Raw genomic sequence first — 14,630 nt, forward strand, 5'->3', positions numbered from 1 at the left:
ATACATTAAAAAAAGACAATTGAACAATACTGTATAACCTAAATTGGAGTCATGTCGGAATAACTGGCTGACGAGTTGAGAATTTTACTTTGGGGTTCTGTCAAAAATGATGCTCAACTTCAGAAGCGATGTGTGTCGTCTTCAGAATTTTAAAAAACCCGCGCACATCATGACAACAGGCTCCTTTTTTAAAAAATGTAATCTGTCATGGATTAGCGGGCGCCCAAGCTCGAGATTTGACCCAGCATTCTAATCCTTTGTGTTGATCTAACGTAATCTGATTTCTCTCAATTACTTTGTCTCCGAAATATACGGAGGCAGACGCTAAAATGAACAACGGAGCCGGCCGGCGCGCCGCCGCTTGCGTCGCCGGAATCGTATCGCTCAAAATCAAATACAGGTATTGAGTCATATGAATGTTGGAAACCATTTTCAAGTGATTGGTCTGTTTTTTTTTCTCAAGAGGGGGTGTTTAGACTTTTTCTACCCCCTGCGCTTTATAACTTGACCGACAAGTCAGCAGAGCTGGAAATACTTTGACGCGCATATTACATCGGCGCGGCCGCCCCGCCCCCTCCCCTCACGGGAGCTAATCTTTTAGCAGTGGGATCATCTGACCTAAAAATGACATCAATGGCGGATTTTTATCATATTCAGACAAGAGGAGGAAGATCAAATCAGAGGACGAACGAAGAAGCTCAGCCAATGTCCAGACAGCGTTTGGGGCCCCTCGCTATCGATCTGATCTTTCAAACTCATTTGAGGCCAGAGCCCGAGTCTATAACGGTGCCCCGCTAATGCAATATGGGACGCGCGGCCCCCTCCCACCCCCCCTCGTTCGTCATAGTAACCTGACTTGGAGGAGTTAAATATAGCCGCTTCCGGTTTGGCGGAGGAGGGATTTCAGGCTCTATTCTTAGCGTGCCGCCTCGCGCATCAAAGCCGACGGACACGCGTGAAATCAATGTTGACCGGGGAAATAAATAATTGCTGAGGCGCGGGGACAGCGGGTGATAAATGGCCTTGTTGCAGAAATATTGCATCTTGACTAATAGCATTTCATTTCATTACACGCCCCCCCCCCCCCCCCGCCCAATACTCAAATATGTAATTTGATGAGATTTTTGCATCAGTGTGTGCCCCAGCCTCCCCCCCATCAAAACTATCAGGAAGCACCACTGCATATTTTGGTGTGTATGATTTCGGAGCGGACTTGCAAATATTTTAGTTGCGTTCTTGCCAGTCGCAAAATTGTCGACTCTGCATTGCTAACCGTGGTATTTGACTTCGATGCTACTATGCTACGCTGCTCGCACTGTGGGGCTCAGATGGTTTTGGCCATGTGCTTTGTCTCAATAACTGGATGTCACACACAAACAAGCGGAGTGACACACAGGCGAGCAAACATCTTTTTTTTTTTTTCCCCGCTCTTCCCTTTTCTCCTGGTTCGTTGATGCCAAATTGAGTACAGGATAGCAATGTGTGTGTGTGTGTGTATACGTGTTGACAGATGATACGCTTAAAGCCAACGCCGCCCACACGGAAGGTTTCATCACAAGGCCATCGACCTTTGTCCACTACAATCCACATGACAAAATAATACAAAACCAGTTTTGTCAATTTATGTTTATCATTAAAAAAAATAAATTTCAATATTTTTTTGGTAAGCCACTGTGACATTCTACAGTTTGAAGATTTCAGACAATTAGCAACGTTTTGATTGTCATCTATAATTCTCTGCACCCCCCCACATCCCAACCCCCACCCGTAGGAACGACAGGAAAATAAAACAGTAGATGAGCGAGGTTGATCTATTTCGGGGGTTGGTAATCTGCGCGCGACGGGGCGTCTTTTACGTCACCGTGATGCCGCTGGGCTCCAAAGGGAACTCGACGGCAGAAATCAATAGACGACGGGGCCTTTCCTAGCATGATGTCACATCACAGACCTCCGCAGTATACATCATGTGGTGACCACATCCAGGCGCATTTGGGAATTTTTTTTTTTTTTTTTAATGGAAGCGATTGACGTGCGTACGATGTTGCTGCCCGATGATTCTGACATTCGCATCCTCCCTTTGAGGTTTAAGGATGGTGGCTGTGAGGACGGACCCTGACGGATAAACCGAGTGTGGCGTGAGGTTCTGGCATCATGAACGGAGGCTAAGAATAAGAAGTGGAGCAATCCCCATGACGGGTGTAAAATAGAGCAAATGACCGCAAATGTCGGCGTCGTCATGGTCACGACTTCCTCGAGAGGCTTTGTGTTACGATACAGTCCACTGGATAATCTGTCGCACGTACAGAATATTCCACGTTACTATTTTCGGGCTGCGCCGATGCCGCACAATGTTTTCAAAATTAAGAACCTGAAGACGGTTTCAGCCTGACATTTGGTGGGCACGTTGTCGGTCATAAGGAGACCCACAAAAAAAGTCGGAAGTAGCCAGTTTCAGCAAGAAATTTGGTGGGCACGTCGATCGCAAGTAGACCCACAAAAAAGTCTCAAGAAGCCAGTTTCAGCATGACATTTGGTGGGCATGTCGATCGCAAGTAGACCCACAAAAAAAGTCTGAAGTAGCCAGCTTCAGCATGAAATTTGGTGGGCACGTCGATCGCAAGTAGACCCACAAAAAAAGTCTCAAGAAGCCAGTTTCAGCGTGAAATTTGGTAGGCACGTCGATCATAAGTAGACCCACAAAAAGAAATCTAAAAAAGCCAGCTTCACTCATGAAATTTGGTAGACACGTCGATCATAAGTAGACCCACAAAAAAGTCTCAAGAAGCCAGTTTCAGCGTGAAATTTGGTAGGCACGTCGATCATAAGTAGACCCACAAAAAGAAATCTAAAAAAGCCAGTTTCAACATGAAATTTGGTAGACACGTCGATCATAAGTAGACCCACAAAAAAGTCACAAGAAGCCATTCCCGGTAAAACCACAGGGGGTCTGCTATTTTATTTTATTTTTTGCCCTGTCCATCGCCGTATCGATCGACTCGTGAAGCTACTCGCAAGTACGGCCGCCGCCACGCAGCATCAAGCAACGCTTCAAACAGAGCCCAGAGAGCAGCCTCATTCGCGTTCCCCACGGCCCGATGCGCACACAGTCGTTTTTTTTGTCAGGGCCAAATGCGAGCCTTGTAAATCAAGCCTGTTGCACCTATTCAAGCAGCAATCACGGCGGGCATTCAGCGAGTGAATGAAAGCCATCTTCCTAATAAAGACAGAGCAGCGCATTATTTCTCACTCTCCGGAGGGCACGCCGCGTCTCCAGCTTGATGAAAAGAACGCAGCTACCTTGGCAAATAAAGTGAGCTTCTTTTCTCTTTTTTTTTTTCCTCCGCTGCTGTCGTCACTCGATTATGTGGTGCCTTTTCAATAGACCTTTGTGAAGGCTGCGCTCTAATGCAGCATGCGTCGCTGCTTGAGAGCAAGGTCCATTGTGCGTGGGGTTTTTTTTTTTTTGGGGGGGACAATAAGAAGGTGATGATCTTTCAACTATGGGGAGAGGAGTCGTGACCTCTCCCAAGGGCATTCGGGGGGGAATTCATAAGCGTGCGTGGTGAAGGATGTGAAACACTTGACAAACATGACTCTCGATAAATAGATTTAAAAAATTTTGACACATCCTGTCGATACTGGCTGGTCTTTTTTTTTTTTTTTTTTTTTACTGTCTCGTGCTATAATGAAAACTAAATAGGGATGTGCCACGTTGATGACATAATTTCTGTGCTGCCCAAAGTTGGCAAGAGCGAGTGAAAGCGGCCGCGCTGCGACACAAGTAATTGCCGGGATTAATCGTGGGAATAAGTGGACTGTTTCCATGGCAACCGCCGCAGGACCGGGGCCGGGCCGGCGAGGGATTGATTGACGGCCGCGCGCGCCCCCGATGTTGCAAAGTGTAATTTAAGGAACGATATTTGTGCGCCTCCTTCCGACTTTGTAGTAAACAGTAATTGATTGGTGATTACACGCTGGAATTGTTTTCTGTCATCAGCGAAGCGATTAATTAGATGACTAAAAGCCTCAAAGGATGGCTTGTTGGGCACAGGGTTTCACGACAGCTCCGCCTCGGTTTTTCGGAGGGGAGTGTCAGACCACTGCGGGGGTCCCTCCATTTTTTGAATGACAAAATAACACACCCCCAGTTCAAAAATAGCCATCGTCAGACGTGTATAGGAAAACATTTTGTGCATCAGAAAACACGTTGAAGCGAGCAGTGAGCGTCAAAACAAACAATGCAGTCCCCTCGTGTCTCTCGGGCTAATTGCTAATGTGCGTCAGGTAGCCAAGATGTCATTTTTAATGCTCGCATACAGTAAATGCCTTGCAGAGGTCGACAAGTTTAACACTCACGTAACCTTTGGACGACCGCTAGCATTCTGACTTTCAAGCATCTTATTCCCACCCCCACAGACACGAACCGGCCGATCATTGGTCATTTTAGTCAAATGTCACCCTCGCTTGAAGCCAACCTTCCCCGAAACAGGAAGTGTGAAGTTCTCACCTTTGCCAACCCCCCCCAGGTGTCAAACACCTCAGGCCCGACCGCTGTTTTGCCTCCGTGACTAGCGGTAACGCGCACGGCAGGCAGGAACGACATCCCCCAATAGCTAAATCAGCCTCGGCCGCGCCATAGTTCTCCAAATGTCACAAGCGAGGCGTTAGCTTCCCCCCGGGGACAATGAGCGGCGTTGGGTTTCGCGGGGAGACTTAGCGGCACCCAAACTTAGCACTGACTCCCTAAGGAAGGACATACCGCTACATGTTCGCGTGCGGATATCCGCAGTAAAATTAGCTTGTTTACAACGGGATGATGTGCCACTGATGTAACTGGTAGGTTGGCGACACGGCACGGTACATTGGACATATTTTGACAATGACTTGAGAACTGGAAGTTCTTATTTGGTCCTCCGAGCTAATAGGGGGCAGCAGAACACAAACTTCCCGAGCATGAACTAACCAATGGAATTCAGATTCAGCACTTACTCAGCTGCGACTTCTTTAGTTCAGCGAGGATGTGGTCCTGTGGAAGAAAGAAGTAAGTAGTAAGTCTCTTATTCTGATTAAAATGACTTGCTTTATTTATGTATTTATTTAGGTGCTTATTTATTGATTAGGGTGCTGTTTGCGATGAGAGTAACCGATTTACAACAAACAATGTGGACATACCGAAGACATGAATCCTACTTTCGCCGCAAAGATATTTCCTTTCATCGGCTGCGGTTCCCTCTCAAATCCATATCCACCGCGTTACATGAAACGAGTGGCGAGGCCTGACCGAAATAGCGATTGCCTCATATACTCCTCGGCCAGGAAGTCATCTTTAAGTTCCAAATAAGTGATCAGCGAGGCCCATCACAGGGAGCGACAGTGAGGATGAAGGAAGCATTTTTCCCCCCCTCCTCCGAGCTGCCGTGTTGTCACGAGGGAATAAAAGAAAAAAAAATACTGACAATGAATCTTTTCCTGGATGGTGGTGGTGGGATTTGTATGAGGGGGTTTGGGGTGGGCGGTGCTAAAAATAACCCCAGTGTGTGCTTAGTGTGTTTACCTTGCTGAATGCAATCACAGTCAATCTTTCCTCCAACTCCAAATCACAACATTTTGAGCACCCCTATTAAAAATCCACCCCCCTACTCCACCCCCCCAGCGCTTGGACACACACACACTCCTCCGCAGGGCATTTCACCGCAAACGAGAAGAGACAGGTCCTCATGTTAGGACCGGAAGGCTGAGACAGAACCAAGAAAGCTCTTCGCTCTCTCACGCTGCCCGACGCCATCGCTGGCGTGATTGTTTCCGTTACGCTATTTGCAAAGACAACGCGCGCACCTTTTCATGATGCGGCTGCGACGAGCGGGCGTGGATTCGGGGTGCCGCCGTGCGGTGGGCGCCGATGCCTCAGCTGGGAGAGAAAAAGAGAGAGCGATTGATTTTACACACAGTTGACAAAATGATTTTGTCATGCGGGGTAAATAGACAGCCTCCCATTCTCATTTATCACTAACATACACACACACACGTGCACATGCATCCCCGCGGAGAGAGCGCTACCAGGCAACGCCACGCAAACAAAACACGCATATGACTCACACGTCATGGCAATGTGCCGCATTTCGGCTTCGGGAAATTGTCGAATGTAATAGACGATACAATACATCCTGGTGTGACAGGCTAATTAACAAAAAAATGGTAATAATGAGCGTAATATATACAATCGGTGATTCTCAAAGAGCAGTATGAGCACGAGTGGTGTGCGAGCTCGCCCTCTAGGGGTGCGCAATGGAATAACAGCTCAGTTGTATTTCACTTTGAAGTGAAATTTCAATTTCAAATGAATAATAATAATAATAAATTTTATTTATAAGCGCCTTTCAAGACACCCAAGGACACTTTACAATAACAAAAAACACAAAACAATATGATACGGGTAGGTTACAATGAGTAACTTGTTTCGATCGTTTCATTTGGATGGATTATTATTTGACCCAAAAAAATTTGATCGTATTAAAACTGTGTAATAATATGACGGCAAAAGTCATCGTTCAAAAAGAAACAAAGTAAGCCAAGTGTTTTTTTCATGGAAGTTTGTGATTTTGAGAGGCTGCGCACACAAATGATCACTTGTTTAATGACCTTTTGTGCCAATATGGGGAAATTAATGAGCCGTGACATTCAATTATACGCCGGCGCCTCCAATCACGGCGGCACTTTGGAGAAACAAATACGGCGAACGCTTGAGAAGGACTCGCTTGTTTATGAGTGTCTCTTTGGCACGGGGGGGGGCATATCATTTGCATCATCATGAATAGCAGATACTGTTGTCAGGGGAGACGCAAAGAGGGAAAGAGAAAACGAGCGAATGCTGCAGTGATGAGCAAACCGCAGAGCATTCCGCGGCACAAGTGGGACGGCCGGTTTTTGAATGTGGTTTCGCGGAGTTCCGATGCACAACTGAAAGCGAATACAGGAGGAAAAATTAATTTACGTTAGCCTCACAGCATCACGCCAAAGTCATTTTGTTGGCTTAGCCGATGTATTACCAGGAAAAAAAAATATTGTATTGAAGTACAGCGGCGTTTTGAATTTCAGGTGGACGTTTTTAGAAAATTTTTTTTGATGGGGGTGAACATTTTTTTCAAAAAATGATGTGACAATTTAGTGCAGAACCTTGTTTTTGATTAACTGAATTTTCTTTTCAAATTCTGAGATTATGGAATCATATTTCACCTTAATTATTGTAGAAAAAAATACATTAAAAAAACCAAAAGGCAGTAGAGTAAGATTTCACATAAAATAGATAAATAAGTTACCTTGTCTATTGCAAAAATAAAAACACTTCCGAGTCGACGCAACTTTATTTGTTGCTCACTGTGGCCACCGTGTGGCAGAAAGGAGTCTTGCAGATCAGTGCACAGCCCAAGCTAACGTCACGAAACGACAGTCATGACACAAAAACACCCTAACAACTTTTTGGCTGATACTTCCCCTGTTTCCCTGTGGCGCTTGAATTGCTATTGTCAGAGTGCTCTCGGCCACTCGCTGTCTTTGCGCCGCGCCGCCACGTTGTTTCGCCGTCCCTCAGATGCCCTCCTCTCCCATCTGTGTCATCGCCCGCCCACGCCGCGTCAACCTGCCTCCCTCAGACAGCTCATTCCCTCGGCCTCAGCCAGCCTCCCACGGCCATGTTCCCCGTGGCTCAATAAAAAATGTTTTTAAAAAACACTCCTGAAAACTGGACGGGTAAGATGGACGCCACTGTGCGCGATGCCAAAGGCCCGTCTTTTTTCCCGCAAAGAGCATGATGACAATTGTGTTTTTTGGTTTTTCTTCTGTGCTGTCACTTTGCCTTTTTTTTTTCTATCTCCAGGCGGCGAGACAGTGAGTCATGCCTCACCGCTGAGAATTTAGCAAAAATCAATTCTTTTGTTCTTTCACTTCTCTCTCGCTTCTGGGGCCCAGTGAGGCAGCGATGGAATAATCGATTGCACCGCCTTTGTACTGCATCCGAGTGTCGTCCATAGTTTAGAATATAAGCATCTATTTTTAAAAATCCACACGAATGTCTCAGAAATTGAAAGGTACAAAATGGCACTGGAAAAAAAACTCTATTATTACCCTCTAGTGGTCTAAAGTGGAATTGCAATGTGGGGCAGTGACCCAAGCTAATACGGATTTCTTATTTGTGTTGATTCTTGTGCATATTTAATGGAAATTTGGGGGAGGAAATACTTGTTAGTCTCATATAAATCAGTCGTGAGGAATTTAGAGAAATAAAAATAAAAATAGTAATAGTAAATAGAGTAAACAGGTTTCGGACAGAAGCCAAGGCCAAATTAAGGCAAGAAAAATGGGGTGTCTTTCAACTAACGGTAACAAGTACTTTCTAACATGCTAACATCAGTGGGCCGATGAAAAATTGCAAGCTAACTATCAGAAATTTCTGTTGTGATTTGGATTGTGACTGAAATTTTCTGAAAGCGTCTTGGGAGAGAAGTGGACATGCTGAGCTCACATTGGCATGCGTGCAACGGAATACAAGTGGCAGGACAGCGTGTGACTTGTAGCACGCCGGGTGACAAATAGTTGACAGGCCTCGTGTCTGGTGGCAGGTGTTGGATTGGTGGTGGCGGGGGTTCGTGCTCATATTGTCCTTGGCGCTCAGCGCCGTATCGATCTGCTTCAATCTTATTTAGCCGCTGCCAAAAACTCGCAGCCCCGCATCGACTTGAGATCATTACACCTCGGTTTTGCCGCGGCGTCTTTATCACAACTCGGTCACTCGTTGCTGGGGACTAATGAGAAGATTGGTTCAGAGCTTTTGGGGCCAAATGCCTGTTAATGGAAAGGGGGAAATCACATTATGGGTGACAGCAAAGGGGTCCTGAAGCTTTCGGCTGGGGTTTCAGTTAAAAAAAAAAAAACAATTTGTTCATTTTCATTACATGGAAGCAAAATTGAATCGCTGGCCTGCAGGTGTTGAATCAAACCATGACATGGTGTCATGGTTTGATTGGTTTTTGGTTGGATTGGGGGTTTTTTTGGAAGGAAAAAAATATTATATATAATAATAATATATAAATAAATAAAAAGATGTAAAAAAACGTCTCGTTGTCAATTTTTTTTTGTGTGGATGGATGGATATGTTTGCTGTTTGTTTTTCATAGCCTATCCTCTTGACTTAATTCAATGCATATTCTGCTGCTCCATGGGTGTGCGCCTTGGCCACCAGGGGGCAGTCTAATACAGACAGAAAGATGGAGACGTCTCATCTTCCCACTAAGCCGAAGTAACACTGGTCGTTCTCTCCAGGATAATACGGTGCACTACAGTAGACAACAATCACGAGACATGGTGTTAGATAAAAACGAAAATTGATTGTGCTGGTGTACCTAATGTTATGGCTAGTAAGGATACAGTTGGCATGTTGGACGTTTTTTGGACCCTGGTACGTTTTTAGCTCAAACGACTGCGTTGTTGCTGTCCTGTGCTGATGCAATGTGACTAGTCAGGTATATATGTGTTGTTGTTGTTGTTTTTTTTTTAATCAACAGTGGCCTCAGATGGCATCTCCACCTTATTAGAGGCCGAGAGGGTACAAGGTCGAGATCAAAGGTCAGAGGGGTTTACAGGGGTAACGTAATGCGCACACCCACTACCCCCGCATACGCACCTGAGCCACACTGTGTAGGCGCGTCATAGATGGCTGTCTACTTTTTCCTGGCGCGGGCTCAGTGCACAGGTAATGGCCAGCTGCTGTTTACTCGCCGCCGCCTTCAACGGCATCTGACAATGACAAAGCAGCCTGCGCCACTGTGCCGAAATGCAGAAAAACACACAATCGGTCGTTAGCGAACCCACAAATTTATCTGTAATTATCGGCAGTTTGGTTGACTCATCGGATTGGATGAAAGGGGCAAAATATTAGAAACAGCTCGTGAAAAGCAAGCATTGCGACATTCAATACTGCTGACTAATGGTGCTGCTTTTCACCATTTTTATTTTACATATTCAATCTCAATTGCTCATACGGGTTGACATATTTCTTGACATGTGGTAGTTTTACTAAATGCAATTCTTTTTTTGTTAGCTACACAAACAATTGTGCTCTATAGTATACAGTATCTGCATAATAGTATGCATCATCGCTAATGATGATTTGTACTCCTGTGTTCTGAGAACGCTTATTCTGAAAAAAAAATGGGACAAGGAGAAGAAGGGGCTGTTACCTCTTAGCGAGTTGACCCTTCCTGTCATCCCGGCTCATTAGTCAAGAAGGGTCCGAGGGACGCTTGTGCCACATCTATTTCCGTCCTCATCCCCCTCTATTTTGGCCTCTGCAGAAACATGGACGGGGATGTTTGTGACAAGAGGAAGTGGTATTTCTTTAACTGTGTCAAGGACACAAGGAGATGCATTGCAGTTCTCGGCGCTGGAATTAGACGAGGGGTGGCTGCCATGGTAACCACTCAACTAATTGATCTATGCATGGCGAGAGTAAACGATAGTAACACGGCAAACGAGACACCTGGGCCAGGACCAATCCCAAATTGATGGATGGTGTGGCAGCTTTGCAGGAACGTTCATTAATCCTGCACTGATGGTCCCGTCAAAGTGTCTAAACGCACTTACACGCCGTTGGATGCATGCGTGTGAAGCGTCAGCGTTAGAAGTTGCCACATGAGAGATGGCTGCCCTTTTGCGAGACGGTACTGCCATCTTGCGGTATTTTGGTGTACTACAGGGGCCGGATGCAAATGCCTTCATGTGAGATGTACCCCATTTACTCAGGTTTTAAACTACAGAAAGCACATCTAACTGCAATAGTTTGGGTATTTTCGTAATTTATCCACCACTTTTGTCAATTCCACAAATTCTTGCAGCTATTGTTTTATGCCATTATGTCAGTTTTATTTTGTGGGTGAATGACTGCTTACGAAATTATATAGCAGTTTCATTATTCCCAATGTACCTTTTCTAAATTGTTCAACCTCTAATACATTTTTTAAACTTATTTTTGCCTTTGTTTACATGACCAATGCAGATGTACTGGAACTGTGAGGACCTACATGGTTCCTCACCTGATTAATGGTCTGCTGCCTATTGCTGCCATTATGTCAAAGGTCAAGCCCACTTTATTGTCAAATGTGACAGATGAAATTTCTCTCCTCTCAACCACAGGAGAGAGGAGCCGCTGCAGATGCCCGTCCCGCCATCAACAGAACAGTAAACATAAAATGACAAAATACAACCCAACACACGAAACAGTCGGGCAATCTTAACCACTTTTTCTGCATAGACTTCGTCGTTTGCGCCAGTGATTGATGAAAGAGCGATTCAAAGCGTCCTTTCACCGTTGTATCAAAGACGTCATCCTGAAAATGTGCACAACATCTCCACGCTAGGTTTGAAATCAAACAAGAACAGAAAGTTTCAGTATAAATCTTGTGCTTTTATTTTTGACAAACTGCACACTCATAATAAATCCCGATTAACATTGCTCCACGCCAAGCGCATTTACAGAATAAACATGATCCATAACCGATCCGCGACTCTCGTTATCGAGCTCAGACCAAAAATAATGTCTTTGATTTGATTAAAGTCACCTTTCAGGAGGCTCCTGGGTCTCCCGCAGCAGAGCCTGCGGTCCCCGGTGGGCAGATAGGCAGGGCTGACCTGGAAAACGCTCACAGTGACAGAGGGTTGCATGGCACCATTGAAGGACAAAGCAGTGCAACAATACCTGCCCTTTTGCTGCTTGGTTACCTGACTTTTCAAGCAGTGGCCACACCGCCAGCTCAGGTGCCTTTTGCTCCGCTCGCTCGTCGAGAGGGGCCGGGGCGGCGGGAGGCTTTTTCTGGGGGAATAGCACTCCCTACGGGGCGCTCACTGCGAGAAAAATACACCCCATGAATCGTGCGACAACGACAATTGACATAGGCTGCATCGCTTTTGTTCAATTCGGTCCAACAAAAGGTGCAAATGCAGTATTCACACCTTTTCCGAGGGGGGAAAAGTTGCTGCTTCGTCATTCCGTCATGGGTGCTACCAACACGGGCCAAACATTTCCTCAAAGTCCTTATGTTGGAAAGCAAGACAATTGTCATAATTATCAGAATCCAACGCTGTGTACACACTGCTGGGTGAAAGGCATTCGCCGTAAAGAAGAGACGAAGTACCGGGCGGAGGAGTTTCGTTCTCGCGGTTTTTGCTACTCGTCGCCATGTTGTCTTCATGCTCTCTTATCAAGTACTGCGTCGTGTTCTCCGGCGCCATTGCTCCCGGGTGAAGTCGCCCAGGACAAGCCGCAAGTCGTCGCTCCTCTCTCGTCTCCACTTTGTAAGGGCCGTTGGTCAACTTTCGACGGCGGTCCCGTCCCTGGCTCTTCCTGGTACCCGTGGACTTGACACCGGCGGCGCTGCGTCGACAATCTCCGAAGGCCTCGTCCTCCTCTGCTGCCACGCGAAGTTGTGTCCACCGTAGCTTGGTTGCAGGCTTCAAGTTTAACCGCACGGCGTCCATGTGTTGAGAATTGGTCATATCCATTGACGCGATATACATTTCAAAACGTGCGGGGTTCAAATGAAAATGAAAAAGATTTGGGGTTTTAGCGAAAAAATCGGATATTTAAGCAAGCCGACCAACACGACGTCTGTGCGTAATTTGAACGTGTACCGTATGGCTGACGCACGTCGCTTTTATTCAAAGCACTTACCCATCATGCATTGCTTTAGTCGCGTTTATGGCGTTGCTGCCACCAAGTGGAGCGGAGTAACGTCACCCTTTCCAAGATACCCAAACAAATCGTAGGTGGAACAGATTCTATATTTTACAAATGTAACCCGTGTGGGGCAAAGTGAAACCTGATGAACCAATGAAGATATTGTCTCTCAATGATCCATTACTCGATGTTTTATTCATTTAGCTCTGCGCACAGTAGACTGCAACTAAACTTCTTCGTTTTCTGATTGATATAAAAATGATGTATACGTTGTAGTCTTATACATCATTACGTTTTTTTACTTCCTACTGCTTTGAACATAATAATTGTGTTTTATGATGACTGATTTCCCTTTCCTTTCCACTATTTTACGTACCTTACTCTCTGCCAATTATTACTGTATGTTTTTATGTTCAATAAACAAACCGAATGATTGAATCTATTATTTATCTGGAAACGTTCTGTTTTTATACGCCACATGATGGCAGTGTCTGCCCATAAAAGGAGGCCACTTTCTAAGGCGACAATGTGTGACACGGGGGGGCAATAAACAGCGAGTGCTGGGCCTGCAAATTCTCTGCAAAGAAAGTCCACTTTCCCCCTATATGTCCTTTGGTTGTGCATGTGTGGTGACTTTGTTCTCCTTTTTAAGGCAGCAGGATGGAGAAGCAAAAGTAACACACGGTTTTATGACTTGTCTCGGGTATTTAAAGCCACATGTGAGCTCTTATTGGTGCAAAATAAATATGATTAATCGAAGTTGTTTACAGCCCATCGTCTGTGCCTTGATTAAGTAGCCACACTGCAATCAATAGACTCTTAATGATGTACCCGAATGAAATGAAGCGGTGGCCGATGTACCACATAGAAGGAAACCAGCAAAGTGCTCCTTTGTGTCCCTGAAACTCGCGCTTGATGTGTAAACGTGTGGCTTGAGAGCGACTAGCGAGATAATGACGTTAGCTGGGCACAGTTCAAGTTTCCTCTGCAGTGCGGCGGCCTGCTACGGGGAGGCAACCCGAGAGAGAGAGAAATGGCACCGGGCCCAAGGGCATCATCCCAAAAAGACACCACTCAGTCAGCCAGTTGCAAGTTTGCGCTAGCCCGAATGGATGCGTTGCTTCATGTGCGTATCGGGATAAAACCTCCATGGGACCTTGTAATGTGATGCTTGACCTCCAGAGAAATATTTGATCATGCCATTTCCGCATCTACCAATCCAGTCCGTGCTAAATTCCTTCTGTGGAATCTCCCCGTCCTTTCTTTGCTGTGTGTGGCAGCTCCTCGAATTCTGCCTAGCAACAAGTGCTGCAAACACAGCCAGATGCTTTTTTGTTTTGAGATGACTCATGTGACTTTAAAAAAAAAGGCTTCCCTTTCACCGGAATGCATGCTGGATTTCATCAATAGCAGAAAATGAGCGTGACCATGTCCATCGGCAGGAAGCTTCCGATTCCGCGAATGTGAAAAGCAGATGAACTATCCGCAGGGCTGATTTGAAATGCTCTTGCACATTTTCTTCTGGCATCTTAAGTGGGCACAAATCTGTGTGCACGTTTATGTGTGCATGGGTTTTAAAACACACACCATTGTGCCGTGACTCTAACTCGAGCAGGATGTGTCTAATGGGCTCTAAAAATACTTGAAGGAGACCTGCAACCTGCAGACACTCACGGACACAAAGACAGATGCACTTTTCTTCGGCATTATTGTATTCAAACAAGAGAGAACAATTCAAATTCTGCGTGCTATGGCTTCTTGAGAATTTTTTATTTTTTTTGGTGGGTCCACTCATGAGAGAGACGCCGACCAAATTTTGTTTGGTCAAACTCAATGCCACCAAAATCACCGTAAAATGCCAATTTCAAACCAAAATGGCAGACTTCCGCCATCTTTCAGCAAATTG

General features: G+C 45.6%; 1 long non-coding RNA gene across 1 annotated transcript; it reads right to left on the reverse strand.

The window, feature by feature from the left end:
* Positions 1–11,434: 11,434 nt before the first annotated feature.
* On the reverse strand, positions 11,435–12,693 carry LOC127593892 (uncharacterized). The gene is made up of 3 exons (XR_007960533.1): positions 12,183–12,693; positions 12,001–12,081; positions 11,435–11,892 (listed from the first exon to the last, which is right to left on the reverse strand). It is a non-coding gene; the product is annotated as an uncharacterized LOC127593892 (long non-coding RNA).
* Between the last annotated feature and the right edge of the window lie 1,937 nt (positions 12,694–14,630).

This window comes from Hippocampus zosterae, chromosome 21 (genome assembly GCF_025434085.1).
Source record: "Hippocampus zosterae strain Florida chromosome 21, ASM2543408v3, whole genome shotgun sequence".
NCBI lineage: Eukaryota > Metazoa > Chordata > Actinopteri > Syngnathiformes > Syngnathidae > Hippocampus > Hippocampus zosterae.